The 18,394-nt window shown below is 46.3% G+C and overlaps 1 protein-coding gene across 2 annotated transcripts in view; it reads right to left on the bottom strand.

Moving 5' to 3' along the window:
• The window catches only part of LOC122538503 (Krueppel-like factor 6), a 304,082-nt gene that overhangs the window by 198,258 nt on the left and 87,430 nt on the right, over nucleotides 1–18,394 (bottom strand). The gene's annotated exons all lie outside the window — the stretch shown is intronic.

The raw sequence follows: 18,394 nt of genomic DNA, 5'->3' as shown, positions 1-18,394 counted from the left end.
TCGCTCGAAGCGTCTGAAACAACGAATCATGGCATCGATGCTGTTCAATGTAATTCCTCAAAGAGAGTTTGATCAGAAATAAAATTGAATGTTCGAGCATTTAGTTTCCCAATTCCACGAAGCTCGCCTCTAAGCGACCTTTTTTTTCGAGCAACCTTTTCCTGTGAGAAATTTACTTCTCTATACCGCTCGTAAATGTGCACGCACGTCGTTATATACAGGGTGTTTCGTGACTTGTGGGACCCACTTCGGGCTGATTGTACGACTGAAAATAATAAAAAAAATCATATAAATATATGTCCTATCTGTCTTCATTTATGAGACGTAATGAATTTTATAAACAGAGCAAACTTTAGTAAGCTAGTTTTACCAGGGATCATGATTGGGATGAAGAAAACCCATATGTTATTGTGCTTTCAGACATCAACATCAATTTAGTTTAAACATATGGGCAGGAATAATTGATAAATTTTTAATTGAACCTTTTTTTCTTGATGGGAAACTAACAGGCACAAAGTACGTTGATTTTTNGTGGTCATTTCGAGCATCTTTTGTAAAAGTAATTAAAACAGAAAATTCATTATATCTCATAAACGAAGACAGATAGGACATATATTTATATGACTTTTTTTTCATTATTTTTAGGCGTACAATCAGCTCCCGAAGTGGATGCCACAAGTTACGAAACACCCTGTATATATTTATATATATAGTGACTCGCGCCGCGTACGAAAGCGCGTTCGAAACGTGGCGCACAGAGAATCTACGCGGCGGCTGGTTTCAACGAGGCCAGATTCCTCGCGCGAGCGCGACAAAGGGGCATAGTTTCGCTGGGAAAACCAGCCGCGCCGTGGCGTTTGCCCACGATCGGACACACGATCGATCCGCTCGATCACGAGAATCCGTGAGCACACACGCGCTCGCACATATGCGTGTGTGTATGTGACAAATATAAGCGAGCCGATTGCGTTCTCATGCGAAAAGCATACGTGCAGCGTGCAGCCACGCCGGCGTGCGCGCTGTTGCATTCGTAAAGGCCACTGCTGTTGCTGCTGCTGCTGCACCGGAGAACCGCCGACGCGGACGTCAACAAATGCGCGCGATACCCACATTGTTGGGAGTTCAATGCGCTCCGTTGACTTTGACGGAAGTAGAAGAGCGAGGGTCAGCTGGATGGTAGAGGGTGATGCACGCGATGGCGCAGCCAACGTGCTTTGCGAGAAAGATTGTTTGGTGACGATGGAGAGAATGGTGGATGTTTGTGGGCGAGGGTTTGTTGTTTCGACGAGAATTTTAACAATCGAGTGATTTTCGTGACAGAGGTTCGTGTTCTCCGGTACCGACAAAATGGTCGAAGAATGGTTGACCGTTTCGTCCGAATTCCGTTATACGAGTAATTTATTCGGGGCACAAATGAATCGCTATACACGCTGCGTACATAGGAGCAACTACGCTCGATTATAAATAAAAGCTCACCTGCGTGCGAGTACGTGCGGACGTGTATACATCTGAACTGAACGTTCACTCGTTCGTATATAAACAAAGTGCATAGGAACGAAGTTCCGCTACATTGAGATTTGCCGTGGTGTGTTATGTTTAGGAAGTGGTCTCGTTGCTAAATTGTTCACAGAGTTTGTTTTTCTGAAAAAGAAACGACACCGACCTACATATACGCGCCGAACGGACAGCCGACGTTTGCTTAGGACAACTTCAATCGAATTTCGTTTGAAATCATAATCACGAATCGACAACGTCCAACTGTACAGAAGACGGCAGCAGAACAGTCGCGTTTTTCATTTGGATTACGCAGGCAAGAAACGCGACCCGAAAATAGAAATCAAGCTTCTTTTCTTCGTAATGAAACAACGACGATGTCATGAATCGACCAGTTGTGTTAAATTCATCGAGGTTCGATATAAATCTGGTACAGGGACACCGACTGACTTGCATCCAGCGAACGCGTTTTGCCGCTAAATCTCGACACTGGCCACGAAAAGGTTAATCCAACTCGGTTAGTCAGACCGACGAACGAAAGATCAAGGTTCGAATCGTTTCGCCTTTCGTCCTGCTTTTTTGCGTCAACCCTTAACCTTATCGCTGAAACACGTCGAACCGCATGTTTTATAAAGACTCCACGCTCATCTTCTCTCTCGGTCTCTAATCTTGGAATTCGGAGCTTGGGATTGAGAACGATCCAGTGTTCCAATTTCGCCAGCAGCACTCGGCATCCAACGAACACGAGAATTCGTCGAACAAACAGCGAAGCGATCGTTACATCAACTTCCTTTCGATCCTTTTCCAAACACAGTCGCACTGTCTTTGTTTCCTTCTCTTTTCTCGACTTTTTCTACTTCCGCCGTTATTTTCCGCAGTCGCGTCGCGAGCATTATACGCGATTAAGCGGAGGAGGACGTCGAGTCAAACGACGCCAGACGGAAAATCGATAGACAACGATATCTCGGCTGTCACGTTCTCATTGACTGGATTGAATATCGGCGTAGTATGTTCCAACGACGCGGTCTAATCGATCAGCTGAGAACGCGTGCTTAATCTCGGTTTCTTTCTGCGAGAAACAGATCTGCGATGAATTTACGTGAAGTTGCGCAAGCTGGGTCAACCTGGAACGTTGCAAAACGTACGGAAATAAGGGCGAGAACATTCGTAGACGGCTGTATATTTGATGAAAGAAGCTATTACCGTTGTTAAAAAACGTTCTATGGTTTTACTGGACTAGCGTGAAAGTTTGACAGACTTGTGCAACATTGTGCAACGTTTGGTAAACGCGATCGAGTCGACTGCTGCTGACAGCAGTTGACTCCCTGCATTCTCTCGACTATTTTTACTATTTTAGTCGCGTTTAGTCGACGCATCGTGTCCCTTGACAGACAAAAGAATTTTCCCACTGTGAAACTGGAGCCGAGAGGGTGCCGCTGCGCGACGCTCTGTCGGGTTTAACGTTGATTACGATGTTTATAGCGGAACGTGGAATAATAAGTGAGCGCACCGTTCTAAACAGCGGGACACGCGTACGTGCGCTAGGTGTTACGATGCCCGCGAGTACGGAGAGCGTAACAAGATTTATGATAATTAAAATACGCGAGCCGTTTAAGAGGCTGTTTTGCTCATTACCATGATAATGGGGGTAATAATAGCGATGATTGTGGATGATGACTCTATGGCTCGCGCTGTTTTCGCACCGGTTCCTGAGAGATCTTTCACGTTCGTCGCGTTCGACCGCAAATCGCGCAAGATAGAGAGAGAGAGAGAGAGAAAGAGAGACAGGTCCGTCAAATTCGTCCAAGAAGAGATACAGAATTACTTTCAAGAAATCTGGATTGTTGTCAATTTCCACAATAATTCCGTACAGTTATATTCATTAATTACTTTAACAAGTGATTTAACGAGTCACGAGTAGCAATTAAAAACCGACACCCTTCGATCTCATCTTAAATTCGAAGTTACTTCCCCCTCTATCGTGTCCTCGACACGGTTGATCTACTTCTCTTCCGGGATCTTCTACGCGAGATTGTTTGTATAATTGATTTCGTCGGATCGCGGAAATAGAGTCGGCCGTTCGAAAACGAATTAACGATCGCTTCTCTCCTCTCGCGGTTCTCCGCCTCGACATCAACCACCCCTGCGGAGGGAGGAAGGGAGGGAGGGGAGGTGGAGAGGAGTGTCTTGCAGAATCGGCTATCTTTGTATAATCGAGGATGACGACTGCAATGCACGTCATCCACGGCAAGTGGCAACATCGTAACGTCGAATCGAATTGTAACGGGAATATGCAGGTCACGCGCCGATGCCGCTGGATAACCGTGTCATCGATTAAATCCTATAAATACAACTACCGGCCGACCACGGACCATCCGAGTATCAATCACGACGATGGGGAAGAGAGCCGGGCTGTTCGCGATCTATCAAGGCTCCATCGATGCTTTCATTCTCCCTCACGCGAACTTTCTCTTGCGTGGCAGAGGGGGCGGGGGAGAGGAGGAAGTGTGTGGTTCGAAACCAAATTAAAATCGGACCGAACGTACCCGAGCATTGCTTTACGTTCGTGGATGATCCGCACTCGCAGAGAATTCTAAGCGGAAAGGGAACGAGGATTCGTTTTGGTTTGCCCGTGCGTGAAATGGAGAATATCGCAGAAATTTTCTCGAGGAACGTCGAGGCGGAATGCGAAACGATTTCGGCGCGTACTGCGTAGTATGTACTACGTACGTAGATGAAAGCGAGATAAAGATCGAGCGATTAAACGGTGAGAAGGTAAACGTGGAAGTCTACGGGAATAATCGATCGCACGAGGTGAAATCCGTGTGGCTGGGGGAAGCAAAGATTCCTTTCTCTCTCTCTCTCTCTCTCTTTCTCTCTCTCTCTCTCACTCTCTTTCCCTCTTTTTTGAAAATTTCGTGATATTCGATACATGGCGTGAAAGCTTGTGCGCCAGTATCTCCTGTATCAACGCGGCGTGATCGAATTCTTGCCGCGCCAATTAAAAGAGAGCGTAATTGAAAAATTTCGCCAATCTATCTCGGCGATCATCAAATAACTCCGTGCAATATCGACCTCGGATTCCGTTGAATCTCCGGCGATTAGGAGAGCATGATGTGCCGCGGCATCGTAATATCACGGCTCGCGTCCGGCGATATTATCAAATAAAATTTGTCCTGTCGTCTTTCTTGCGTGTACAAATTTGCGTGTACAATTTTAGAAACGCCTCCGGTGGAGAGTTTCGGCGGAGGGTGGTTGATTGCAAAAAGGAGGGGAGGGGACGGAGGGAGAATGGAAATGGCAGCCGTGAAATAAAATATCGAACGATAGGCATCTCTGAAAGCAGCTAGCATTCGGTGGCTAGACATCAGATAAGCTTTGGGAGCTTGGTCGATTTCGAGCAATTCGAGGAAGATTTAGAATCGCGCGGGGAAATATAAGAGAACAGAGGCGAGCACGTGCCATCTGCCAGCGACTCTTCCTTCTCATATTCGATCCTCTATCTGCCAAGCCAACGACAACGTGGCTGCCATCTGTTTTTGCAGATGTTTCATCTACTTGACGCGCCCCTAGCCTCCTACAGAGAAAAATGTTTGGTTTCGTGACCTTATCCTACGAAGGATCTCTTCGTCATCGGGGTCTAATTTTGGGGAATCCGGGACTCCGGGTGAAACAATAAATAGAGTTACCCAAATAAATCTCGTTCGCGTATTTCATTTGCCATCGGAGAAATGCCAACGTTTTCCCGTGGCAATTGTCGAGGAAACGATTCCTCTTATATATGTACCGTTCTTCTTTCTTTCTTTTGGTCCTCGCGGCTTTCGTGACCCGATTGTAATCCTAAACTCGAGAAAAATATACAGAAAGTTAGATGCCGCAGAAATTTCGCGCGAGACTTTCCGCGGAAAGATTCTTCCCCTTGCACACTTTCGACGAAAAAAATATTTCACGTCGCACAATCTGGACACCGTGCCGGCGTCGTTGCAAAGACAAAGAGCGACATTATGCAATAACTCACGTCATCATCCCCTAAAAGCGCGATATTCGACACGGGGGCAATAATTTTACGCGGACCGTATTGATCGGTAGCCGGATTCGGTTTATTTTACGGGTCCGGCCATTTGCGGTGTAATAACCGAACGCTGGGATCCGTTGTATCATCCTGGAAATTCCAGGATAAAATCTTTATAACTTCCTCTGTCGCGTGATTTTCGAACGATACTGAACAGCAACGACACGGCCGTAATTGTCTTGTAAATTTGTTCGTTAAACTGATCCTAATTGCCGATAACACAGGATGGTCCATTTAATAAAATCACCCCCAAAAAATCTTACCAGTTATTGACTTTTTGATACCATTCGTGTTAGATGAAAAATAGATTTTGCATCGTCGCAATTCGAAAAAATATTTACTTAAATATTTCACTTAAATGGACCACCCTAATCTTTAAAACTTGAGATGAAATTTCGGAATTACGACTTTGAGAACGTGTAACGTTTAAGCATCGGTAACACGACCAGCAACGCTTCCATTCTATTGGTTCTCGAAACGCAACCGTTGAAGATCTCGCTACGACGATTATTGCTGGCGATCGTGCACTCTGCTACTGCCGTTATAAAAGCGTTCGAGGTTTAAGCGGCCCGGCAGGATTATTATATTCAATCAGTTGCAGCGATATCACCGGGTCCTGGGTATAAAGCTCGCGCTGGGATGCTTTGCCAGAAACAGATAACACTTGCGCCAGTGAACCGGTTAACGTTTTATCAGCGTGTGCTCGCATATGTGTTCCGAGCTCGCCGCAACAATTGCACCCGCTAAACAACACTCGTGCGTTCATAATTGCGATTTCAGAGACGGCGTTTACCCATGCACACGTGTTGCCCCCTTTTGATTATTGTTTTCTACAACTTGGCCGATTGGCCATACTTCTGATTTCGCTATTTACGGCTTTGGTACTTTTGACATGTAACATTCCGAACTTAACCTGCAGCGAGAGATCAACGTTCCGGATTTGATTTTAACTTGTTTAAACAGATATCACTGTAACGTGTATTGAGCAAAAATCAAAGCTCGGGGATTACTCCCATCGCACGAGGAAACGAAGAGATCTTTCGAAATTAACGAGTTCGAGACAGGAAAGGAAAACTGTTGACGCGAAATATCTGCGTGCAGTGATAAAACGTCACTTCGTCGACGAGCAGGAGTACTCGATTCGATGCGAAAAGCAAAAGTACGCGCTTTGCCTAGCGCGAGCAAGGTTCACCGATACGCGCTTTCCTCCCTCGCTTCGCACCGGTTTCGAATGAACCAATTCATGCGTTGTTCGCTGTTCGTTTCACTGGGCGATATCGCAACTTGCCAACGCGAGCTTTCCCTCTTACTCGCGCCAACAATAATCCACGTCTCCGTTTCGCGATCCCGCCGTCGCGTGACTGATCATTTTTACCGGCCGACGCTCCGCCAGCGAGCAAAATCCGCCGCTAACGTGCCAAACGTCTCGCGCCGGAAACGTCTCGCGCGGAAAGCGAGAAACTTCGAAAGCCGATCCGTTGCCATCTTCGTGCATTTCGTTTCGCATCCGCGGCGAAATCGAAAGCCGAACAAGCGAAACGAACGAGCACGAGGACGAAGGCACGGGGGCGAAAACAGACAGATAGAGACGGTCGAGTTGCGGAGGACAGGGTGCGTAGAGGGTGGTAGAGAGGACGAAGTTTCCACGAAGAACTCGAACCTAGTTGGCATGCCTTGCCAATAGCGAGGCGGCACGAAATTTCGGTCTACGTTAAGGAGGGTGTTAAGATATTAAATCCGAGAGCTTCGTCGGCTTCGGGTTCCCAACTAATTATGGAGTTCGCTGCTGCAACCTTACACCCACCCCTGTCTATTTCTCCGCCGCCGTTGTAGGCCCATCCAGCTCTCATCTCACTAGCTACGAGGCCGGGCTACCAATTGATTTAGGACTTCACTCGCAGCTGTGCGAATGCAAAATTCTACCAACCGGAATTTCCCTCCTCTCGCTTACCTATTACCCTTAACTCTTTGGGTCCTGTTTGTGAAGGGGAAAAAATTGGCCTCTATCGGTCGCACGGTGTGCACCGATACAGAAGTCTGCATTCTTACCTGAAATCAGAAAAAAAAAAAACAAGATTGATTGGAAACTGTACTGATTGGGCAATGATATTTTGCAACAAATGCGTTTCTTCAGTTCCGTTCGCGGAAACATGGAAATTTCCATAAAGATTCACGGTCTAATTATCGCGCCCGACAGAAGAGAAACAGATTACGCGGTCGAAGAATTACAGCAACGCGGTGCGTTGCCAGCACACGTTGGAAAACACAACGATAAATCGGAGGAAGTTATGGTTGGAAAAACGTAAATTTGCTTCTTTTGTGAATTTCAAACGCGTTATCTAAGTTCCCCTCGCACGTGAGACGCGCGTACAATGAGTCACGGCGCAGCCTGAAAACACAATTTGCAATTTAACGAGATGTTTTACCGTACGTACACGATTTGCGACCGGTCGAAACGCAAAGAGAGAGAGAAAAGAAAATAAATAAAAAAATACATCGACGTCGTTGAGTCATCGCGTCGCTGGTTTGTTACATAATCACGACGACGAACTCCCGACTTGACGATCCGATAACTATACGTGGCGGCGTGTGTTTCGCGGCGCGACACATAATGCCGTACGTTGATACTCGCCGTAGGAGTAAAAACCAATCGTTTCCGCTATATATAGAACGGGCAGCCTGGTAACAAACCCGATATCCAAGCATACGTGATTTAATTAACTCCTTCCAGGCTGCTTTATAAAGGCCTGTTATTCGTATCGTTTTGAAACAAATGCGATTAATCGCGTTAAAAAGGGCACGGGCAGAACGGTAAACAATGAACTGGCGACCGAGGAAGCAATAATCGAGTGCCTTTTACTCGGGTAAAGTTTAGGTAAACACTTCGATACTCCTTCACTAGTCCTGCTCGACACGCATTGTTCGCTTATTATCGGAACTGACGTTATTGTTTGAGAAAGACGGGAGAGAAAAGAGAGTGAAATTACGAGTTCGCAGTGTCGTTTGAAATATGATGGAACATCCATCGGTCTGCAAAAGGTAAATAACAGATCTAACAGGCGTTAATAAACAATTCCGACAAGTTTCACAATGCGAAATTCCTTGCTCAACGCTTGTTATTGCACAAACTTCGTGCTCGTCGGATGAAATGCCATGGATGCAGGGAGGGAAAGAAGAATCGCCGATTATCCCGGCGAGATGGGCGAATGAATCAATTATCGAGTAATAACCACTCGCGGTTGTGGAATTACGCGGAGGGATCGTGTGGAGGGAACGTGTCAAATTCCACGACATTACTCGAGACTGCAAGGAGAAGGCAGGGTGTACTTAAGCGCGATTGCAGTTAGCAACGCTCCAATTAGTCGGGGTCGTAACGATTCGAGCGGTTACGCAACGAACGCGGACGTTTCTTGGGAACGCGTCGGCCGTTCAGGCCGTTCAGGCTCGCCGTAGGTCAGTGAAAGGCGCACGAGCGAACTCTTGGAGCGGATCGACGCGACGCGACGTGCCGGCTGGCGTTTCATCGCCCACCGAGCGAAAGAGGAAGGGTGAAGAGGCTGTGCAGACGCAGAGTGGGCCGTAATTTCTGGGAAAAGCACGGCGGAATAATAGGATTCGCGACGGTACAAAGCCCTTTTTCTTCTCGCGTTTCGCGTCTTTCGCGTTCGCCTCGCGACTCGCGACTTCGTTTTATTACCAGCCCAGGGCTTCATTGGACGCTTTCATAGTTGGAATTTATTTAGAGGCCAGATGTAACACACACGTGCGCACGCGCACACAAACAGAGACTTTGTGTGAGCAACGTCTATATGTTTCCGCTGTCTCTCATATCGTGAGATGTCGCGAGAGACGAAAAATCGCCTGTTTGATCCCAGACGAAGGAGCGAAAACCTCGTTGATGGAACTGAGCTTTTGCCGCTTTCGCCTTGATTACGATGGTAATTCGGCTGAAACGGTCGACTATCCCTGTACGATAAAGCCAGCTATTTCGCTGCGGGTGTTGAGCGAGCTATCGTTTAAAGGGTTTAAGTTTAAAATGAAAGGGGAATACGTTTGAATTTAACGCGACCCAGATATTTAAAACTCTCCATTGTACCCGGTGCTCATTCGTACCTCTGGATTAATGTAATTTTATTGAAACTACGTCTTTTGATCTTCCTTATTCGTATATAAATATCCACGTATCGTAGAACGCATAACCATTGAAATTTGTCACAATGAGGTATCGCTGCGATCATATTACCGGCGAGAACGAGCTCCGCCAAATTAGTGTTCGCGTTAATACGAATCGCGAATATCGAATTTAATCAGCGAGTACTCATGAAAGAACACCCTGTTACGGAGTATCACGCCGATTCGAAGAACACTGGGACGCGCACAAGGCACGACGCACATGATTTTCTTCCTTTTCTTCTTTTTTTTTTTTTTTTTTTTTCACTGGTTACGCGCATCTTCGGGCGATGACAGGCCGGTTGCGTCGACGCTATAAATATTAATCCTATAATTGGCCTATAAAGTGATTTACTCGGCTCGTAAAAGCACGCGGCCGTTATTTATATCATCGCACGCAGCGCGTGCTCGCCAATGGAATCTGCACGCGTAGGCAGGAGGAAAACACCGGGATCCATTATGTTGCCAACGCGATCTACTCTCGCGAACGCGCCGATCGCCCTTGTCGCGTGCCCAATCGACGTGATGACGTGAACCGTCGTATACAAATCGTTCTCGATCCAAGAAGAAAGAAAGAGAAAAAAAAAGAATTTCCTCGGCTAGTCAACAGCAGAAGTTCTTCTTCGAGTTCTATCGGCGAAGTTCCGAAGAGGAGTCGGTGAAATATCGCGTCCCCCGATTCCGAAAATTTTCCGCAAGTTCCGCGCTCGCTGCCGTGTCGTTTGGCCGTGTCTGGCTCTCGCGGATACAGAAAGTGCTCTTTACGTTCTACATGTTTCATTCGGCCGCTATCCGAAACTCGTTGAGAAACTCGATTTAATCCCGCCCTTGAGAAGGGAACGGACAAGAAGGGCGGGAAAAAAGGGAAGAGAATTCGAAAAGCTACTCGACCGTGCGGACGAATTTTTTCTTTTACGGCCAGACCCCGGCCCACGTCGTTACGTACCCTCGTTCCGACGCTTGAAACAAGGAACGAACGTCGATCGTTTCGCACGGCCCGGCCATCGAGGCTTGTCCAAGAATACCAATGACCCGAGGAAATTGCAAAGAAAGAAGGCAAGAGCCTTGCCGAGAGGCTTCGTTGCAACCTGACGTTCTACATTTTCGCCTCACTCGATCGACCGTGCGATCCCGTTGCGTTAGAACCAACTACACGCTCGACGTTTCACGTTGTTCTCGGAATTCTCGGAATTCTCGTAATTCCTCAACGCGTCTTTGATCATTTTAGTGCCCCCATAAGGATATTTAACCCTTTGCACTTTACTGTCTAAGGGGACATTGTACTTAAATCTAGTCAACAGTTCTCAGAACTCTTCTTCGTTTTATAACTTGCTGATGATTATAACGAACGTACATGTACATTTGGTGTTGTATGGTGCGATGTATAATAACATAATATCTGAACGTTCAGAGTGAAAGCTATAATAACGACGTAAGAAGAACAGAAGAATTTCAGGACAAGAAGTTTCTGAAAACAGTTCCGAGTCAATCGATACTCATCGGAATAATTCACATAATTCGAAATATATATCTTTTTACAAAGTTAATACACAATTTTTCATTGTTATTGGTACAATTACGTTTTTCACTGTAACTGCGACGAATGCCAAGCGATGCAAGTAGATAAAGTAATAATTTCCCATTCATGCAAGAAAATAATTAAAAAGAGGAATATATAAATATGATTGACGACGATATGGCGCTATAATCGAAACCATCAACAGCATTCTACATTGAGGATCACGATCAAACTGTTGCTGTGGCACTATTCGATACGAAATCTGAAGCAACGCGATCGCGCTCCATGACGCTAAAACGGTTAAACGAGCACGAGAATAAAAAGAAAAAAATTGGATTTCGTTGCAAAATCTGAAGTTTTCCAATTTTTCTCTGTCGAGTGTAATACGCAAACGGTAAATCCAATCGATCTTCCAATCTAGTCGCGTCCTAGACCGTTGAAAAACCGTGTTTCACCTTGAACCGTCTCGATTTAATTCCAGTGACGCGCGAGCGGTTGCCTTCGAGATCGAAATAAGAAACGGGGGGAGGAAAAGATGGAAGGGGAGAGAGAAGTCCAATTACCGGCAGAATTTTCTTTTTTTTTTTCTTTTGCCGGCGATCTCCAATTCGATGCCGCGAATTTCGTAACCCAGTTCCGCGGCGCGGTCTGTTCTCAGCTCGTTTTCTTTCCGGGCACTTCGCGATCTTAATCCGGCCCGGAGGCTCTCGCGTGCACCTAAGTAGCTGCGCCGACCTCGCCGCCGTGCTTTTTTCACATGCACGCTTCGTGTACTCACACGCCAGTGGCCGATCGGTCGGGTCGCGTGCACACGCGTACGCCACCGCCGTGCACGCAGTTCCTTACCGCAGCGAAATCGATAGCGCAGCGTTCTTTCCACTTTTCCTCGAGTGTCTCCGCCACATCGCGGAGAGGCCGTGTCGCCAAGGAGGAAAGCATCGAGTGCTCCTTTTCCAGGCGCTCGCTTCGAGATCTTCCCCACTTTTCGACGATTCGAGAACGCTGAGATTTGCCGGAGGTTCCGCCTCGAGACACCTCCAAATGGCCAGCTCTATTCTCCTTTAGCACGCATTGCTTTTTTCCCCACTCGAGAATTCCAATAATAAATAAATTATCAATCTGATGCATTTATCACGCGGGTAATACCCTTTGGTAAAAATCGAAACAGATGCAAAGAATCGTCGAGGTAAATTTGGCTATTTTGTTAAAAACAGAGGATAAGAACTTGTGTCGAATCTTTTCTGTAGATCAGACAGAGTTCGAAATAGACGACCAAGGATATAATATACATAGTGTAATGTATATATACTATTCAATGAATTATATAGTGTATCTATGTATATATGTATTATATAGTGTGTAGATATAATGAATTGTGGATTATTGTATACTATTATTTATGTATCATAGTAATATGTGTATATTACATTGTATTTATTATGTAGTATTATTTATGTATCATGGTATGAAATATTTCGAGCTTGAAAATTTTACAATTTCTTGATTTTATGGTAAATAGAGGCACGAGTTTTACGGCGAGTTACAGCAACGTGTATCGTTTCTTTTGCAAGATTTATCTTAGGCAGTAAAAAGGATCGATAATCTGTGAGAGTCAATTGACTGTAGGAGAGACCAGTGTGAAAATGCCTCCTCCCGATTAGGAAAGCTTTAGACGTCACGTCAGCGACTTTTACGACTCGAAACTTGATCGTCGCTTTAACGGCTTCCGAGCTGTAAACCGGCTGATGGACGAGCCAGAATATGAGCCTCAATACCACCGTTTAATATTTATTAATCAATCACCCATGCGTCGTTGGAATATCTTAGCACGGAGACACCAGGAACTACCTCGAATAAGGCCGCTCTCAGAGTACAGGCTGTTCCGAAAGTCCTCACTCTGGCCACCATTATTCATTGAATTGTTGCGACATTATTGCGAATATAGTCGGATAATTTTTAATATTCTCGTGTCAATGTAGAAAAACAAAGAAAACACTTTACACCGATCATCATCGATCGACGATCGATCAAAGTAGCAAATTCATAGAGCAGAATAATTTTAAAAGCCGATGTACTATCGATCAACTGTACCAATTACCAGTATCATCATGTTCATTTGAATAAATCACTTTTTCCATTCTAAAAGTACATGTTCGTCGTAATATTACGCCGTTTGTCTGTTACGAAACTTCAGGGTAGATTCGCCGACTGCTTTTCGAACGTTCGTACTTTCGAAGTCGCTGCAGACGCGAAAGAATCGACACACGGCGATCGCTCGTGCCTTCACGTTCCTCGTGCATGTAGGAATTTTCTCGAGATCGTGACGGCGAACGACGTCGAGCTGGTCCCTTTCGTCGAGAGAACAGATCATTCATAACAGTCGGCGACGCTGTCGAAAGGTAACGATCGCTGTTTGTTCGTCGATTACTGGCCGCGACGTGACATAATGTGAGTTATCGGTCAACGGATGCGCGACGCGGCGCGAGCGCGGCCAATCAATGGCGTGGCAACTGGGAAATATTTATGACCCGTGGTTACAAAGTCCTCGGCGAGCCACCGATAGCCAATAATCTATATTTTTGTTTCCGACTATGATGAATGCTAATGCCGACGCGTGCTCGCGCGATGAATCACGCGCGCGAGCCAGCGAGATCTCACGTATATTTCACAAACTTCTCGGCGACTCCGCGACGTGCCGGCGACGCACATTGCATCGGCAGCGTTTTGTCGTTGTTCTTCCACCAAGGTTAAAATCGTCACACACTCTGTGAACGCTTTGGAATATTTCTATCTATATATGCATATATGTACATATGTGTGTGTCCTTTGATCGTAATTTTTCGATTTTACGATGGACTATACGAAAAGAATTGACGGTGCTGCGTCACCAATCTGGAATTTCTTTGCGTCTCTCAAATAGAAAGCTACGTCTGGTTTTTATCAGGCACGCGTGGTTCAATTCAATCATCCGCGCGATAGACGAAATTATCGGAGAATAACAACGAGCTCGATTATTAATAAACGGTTATTAATAAAACGCTCATAGAGCAAAGTCAGAGGGGAGAAACACAGTGCAAAGTGTTGCGAGTCGAATTATCGAGAGATAATACCGACTTAGTCACGATTATTCTCGACTATTCGACTTTGTTGATTATAATTAGCTCGCCGAGGGAACGCGTTACACCGACGATCGACCCTCCACCCTTGGTGTCTCCTTGCAATCTCGATCGCAACGCGCAGCGTGCACGAATCGCGAACATCTGCTCGACGTTAGACTCGGCGGCAACGCGCGAACGCTGAAAGCAATCTTCGTCGAGCGCTTTTACGACCGTTTATGTAACCCCTCCGGCACTCGCAACGCGCGTGCAACCTCGACAGAGCTTACGGGCGCAGACCGCGCGATGCGTGAACGCGACGCATCCTCACACCCACGTGTCTCTCTAATTGCGGTGCGCGACGCGACTTTCGCTCGCTAAAATTATTCGCTCGTTACGGCTTTGTTTCGAGCCGACCGTGGCCCGTTCGTGCCGATAACGACCTTCGTTCGACGTTTCGTAGCGTGGTTTGTTCCTCTCTCTCTCTATCTCTCTCTCTCTTTTTCTTGTCGCTGTAATAAACGACGCGAGCCACGTTATACCGCTGCTTTTACGAGTCGAAAGTGAAATCGACGAGCGGATCGTTCGGTGTCGCACGGATTTTTCAACGAGTCCGCGAATCGCCGAAAATACGAGTTGGCTTAATGAAAAGCCATCGCGCGCATCGAGGGATATGCTTGAAACGGCCTGCATAGTAGATGCGCGAAAATATCCCGACCGATCCGTCGTACAAGCGTCCCCTGATCACAGGATCGTGTGTTCTTTGCAAATAAATAACACAAAATCTTTCCCAAAATTCATCTCCAACTTCGAGATCAAGTTACTTTGGTCTATCATATGTCGCAAGAATCGTCTTCTCATTTCCCTTTCTTTGCGATTAGATTGCATTTGGTACATTGTTTTTGGTAAAAAGATTTACAAATACGAAGCTCTTTACGTTTCTAAAAACATATAAAATATCTAAAGTATGAGCTCGTTAAAATATTCAAACTTAAAATATAAACTCGTTATTCAAAACACAAAGTCTTGGAAATTCCTATCTAACTTCAAGATTAAGTTACTTTCCTGTCACGATTCATCTTCTCATTTCTCTTTCTTGCTTTAAACTACATCTGTGCACTGTTTTTGGTAAAAAAAATTTGCGAGTACGAAGCCCTCCACGTTCTAAAAGTGTACGTGTAAAATATTTTAAGTACGAACTCGTTAAAATATTCAAAACACAAAATCTTTGAAATTCCTCTTCAACTCCAAGATTAAGCTACTTTGGTCTCTTGCTGTCACGATTCTTCTCTTCATTTCCCTTTTCTTTTTTTGCGATTAAACTACATTCGTGCACTGTTTTTGGTAAAAAAATTTACGAGTACGAAGCCCTCCACGTTCCACAAGTACACGTATAAAATTTTTAAAATGAAATATGAATTCGTTATAATATTCAAAACACACAAAATCTTTGAAATTTTCCTCTCCAACTACGAAATTAAGCTAGTGTTTTTTCTCATTTCCCTTTCTCGCGACTAGACTGCACTTATGCACTGCTTTTGGTAAGAAGATTTACAAATACAAAAGCCGCTTCATGCCTCAGAAATACACTTTAAACACAAAATATTTCAAGTGAAATGTGAACTCATTATAATATTCAAAACAGACGAAGCGAAAATAGACAGGATATTTTAACTAAAGATTGAGGGTACGCACGCACCCTGAACTGAACTAAACTAAACTTTGCACGGCCGATGGAATATCGCGAAGGAGAACGTCAACTCGGAGCTTCTCGTCGAAACGGACAAATATATCGATCCCACGTGGATGTACACAGGATGCACGGCACGAGGAAATTAAAGATACCCCGGCCGTCGCGATTATATTACGTCGGCTGCGCGTCAGCGTCCGCCAGGAAGCGCAGGCGGATCGTCGAAGCGGCACGAAGGAATCCGTCTCGGGCGTATATATACGCCGCGCCGTTGCATCCACTTTTCCCGGTGCATCCATGCACGTAGAGAGGCAGCGACCGCTGCCAGTTAGGTATTTACACGGTACGCCGCGTACTAACTTGACGCGTTCCGGCGTCGTTCGCACACCCACGCAGCGAGCACGCAATAGCTCGTACCACTCTCTCTCTCTCTCTCTCTCTCTCTCTCTCTCTCTCTCTCTTTTTCACTCGACGCGATTACAAACGCAGTGTGACTGATCCGTGGGACTGAAAAGAGAGCGTCTCGCTACGGCCGTGCTCACGTTATACGGGATGTTACAATGAGCGTGACGTCATTTCCGGAATATCCAGCACCGACTGGCGAGGAGGAAGCTAGGTCGGTAGGTTGGTAGGTAGCCAGATGGATCGAGCACATGGGTTAGCCGGCGCGCTCGGCTCTATGTATAATATATACCGAGTGCTCGGCGAATTTTGCGTGAACGCTCGCGTGAATCTTATCGTTAGCTTGCGATCTGCCGTTTGCTGAGAAGATGAGGGAACGCGTATATAGGAAGATGTTGAGAGAGGATTTGTCGACCGCAGGCGTTGGGAAATGTCTGGCGTATGGGAGTTTCGGAGCGATCACCTGTCGTTGATTTCGTTGGAACAAAATATTTCGAGCGATAACTACGCACTACTGTCACATGACATTCGAATCAAAGCGAAGCGAAACTTCACCTAATTCTCTATCAATACTCGATATGTAACCTCGTTATGTCATTTGGCTTTGATTTTTGCAGCAGTGACTTTTTCCACTTTTATAGATTCATAAACGTTCAGCCAACATTCACAAAGTCTTTTAAAGGTCCAATTGTTATCCCGCTGCGGTGAAAAGAAATTCCAGCAAAAGTGAGGTCCTTGTGCCGCAATACTTCGCAAAGGTACTGGTTGGTATCGAAGCGTCGAAAATTCGAGGCGTGGAGAATTTTGACACCTCGTAGAGCCGGCGTCCGTGGGCCTCGAGCGTGGTCGTATCCGACGGGTATCAGCGCTCCGCCGACTCGCAGACGGCTGGCTTTTCTTGCTTACCGGAAATTACGAAATGGCGTTACTTTCCGCGTTTCCGTCGGCGTAACGCAAATACGAATCCCATCGACACCGTGCCCATTTCCGTGGATTAGGAGGAGACGAGGGGCCGTACGTACGATATCGACGAAGGGGCTGCCGGATCGAAGAAAAGAGGGATGATGATGCCCTCTCTCTCTCACACACACACACACACACACACACACACACACACACACACGCGCGCGCGCGCGGCACGATCGAACAAATACCACTTCATACGTCGTTGGAACAGATCGAAGCTCACGTCGGGATTAAAGCGGCACGAGAATTCGCGCGGGAATTACTACCTCCTAGGGGATGGAGGTCGGAACGTCTCGAAAGGAAAGAGGAAAAAGAAGAGAAGACAAACCAGGGAAATTGCTCTCCGCTCGGCTGCTGCACGGTCAAAACACTTTATTTCGTTCGAACGGTGCCGGAAACGCCGGCAGCGTTCCCAAGTTTTCGCGTCTTCCGCTCCGCTCCGTTCAGCTCATCCGGCAGATTCGTCCCGGCGGTGAAAATCTCCGTGAAAATATTTGACGGTACAAATTAAGAAAAGTTGTAGAAGAGAGCGGGGTAACGGGGGGGATAGCAGCTCCGGCGCGCGCGGAAATTCGTCGCAGATTTCCAGTCTATTTGCATGGTCGCGTAACGAACGATACTCCTGCCGGTTGTTTGTATCGTTGCGTTGTCGTTGCTTTTTGATATCCCCGATCGTCGAATTTTCCCCGTGCTCGACGCGTGCTCTCCACGCCAGAGACCGAACGAACTCGTAAACACACGGCCTGTGCCGTCGCGTTTGTCCTGCAGTGTTTTTCTTTACAGAGATTGATTGGTCGAATGCAAATCGACGAGCACGACGAGAGAGACCGAATTTCCAGCTCGCGTAAGCACCGGCCGTGTACAATCGACGAGTGAAATCTCCACGTTAGTCCACGTGTGTTACGTGTTTTCTTTCGTCGTTCGTCCATCTATCTACGAGTTTGCCTCCGGCTAATCGCTGGTTGGTAAATGACCGAGAACAATAT

This window comes from Frieseomelitta varia, unplaced genomic scaffold, assembly GCF_011392965.1.
Source record: "Frieseomelitta varia isolate USP_RPSP 00005682 unplaced genomic scaffold, Fvar_1.2 scaffold_165, whole genome shotgun sequence".
Lineage (NCBI taxonomy): Eukaryota > Metazoa > Arthropoda > Insecta > Hymenoptera > Apidae > Frieseomelitta > Frieseomelitta varia.
This window is presented reverse-complemented; position numbering and strand designations above follow the sequence as displayed.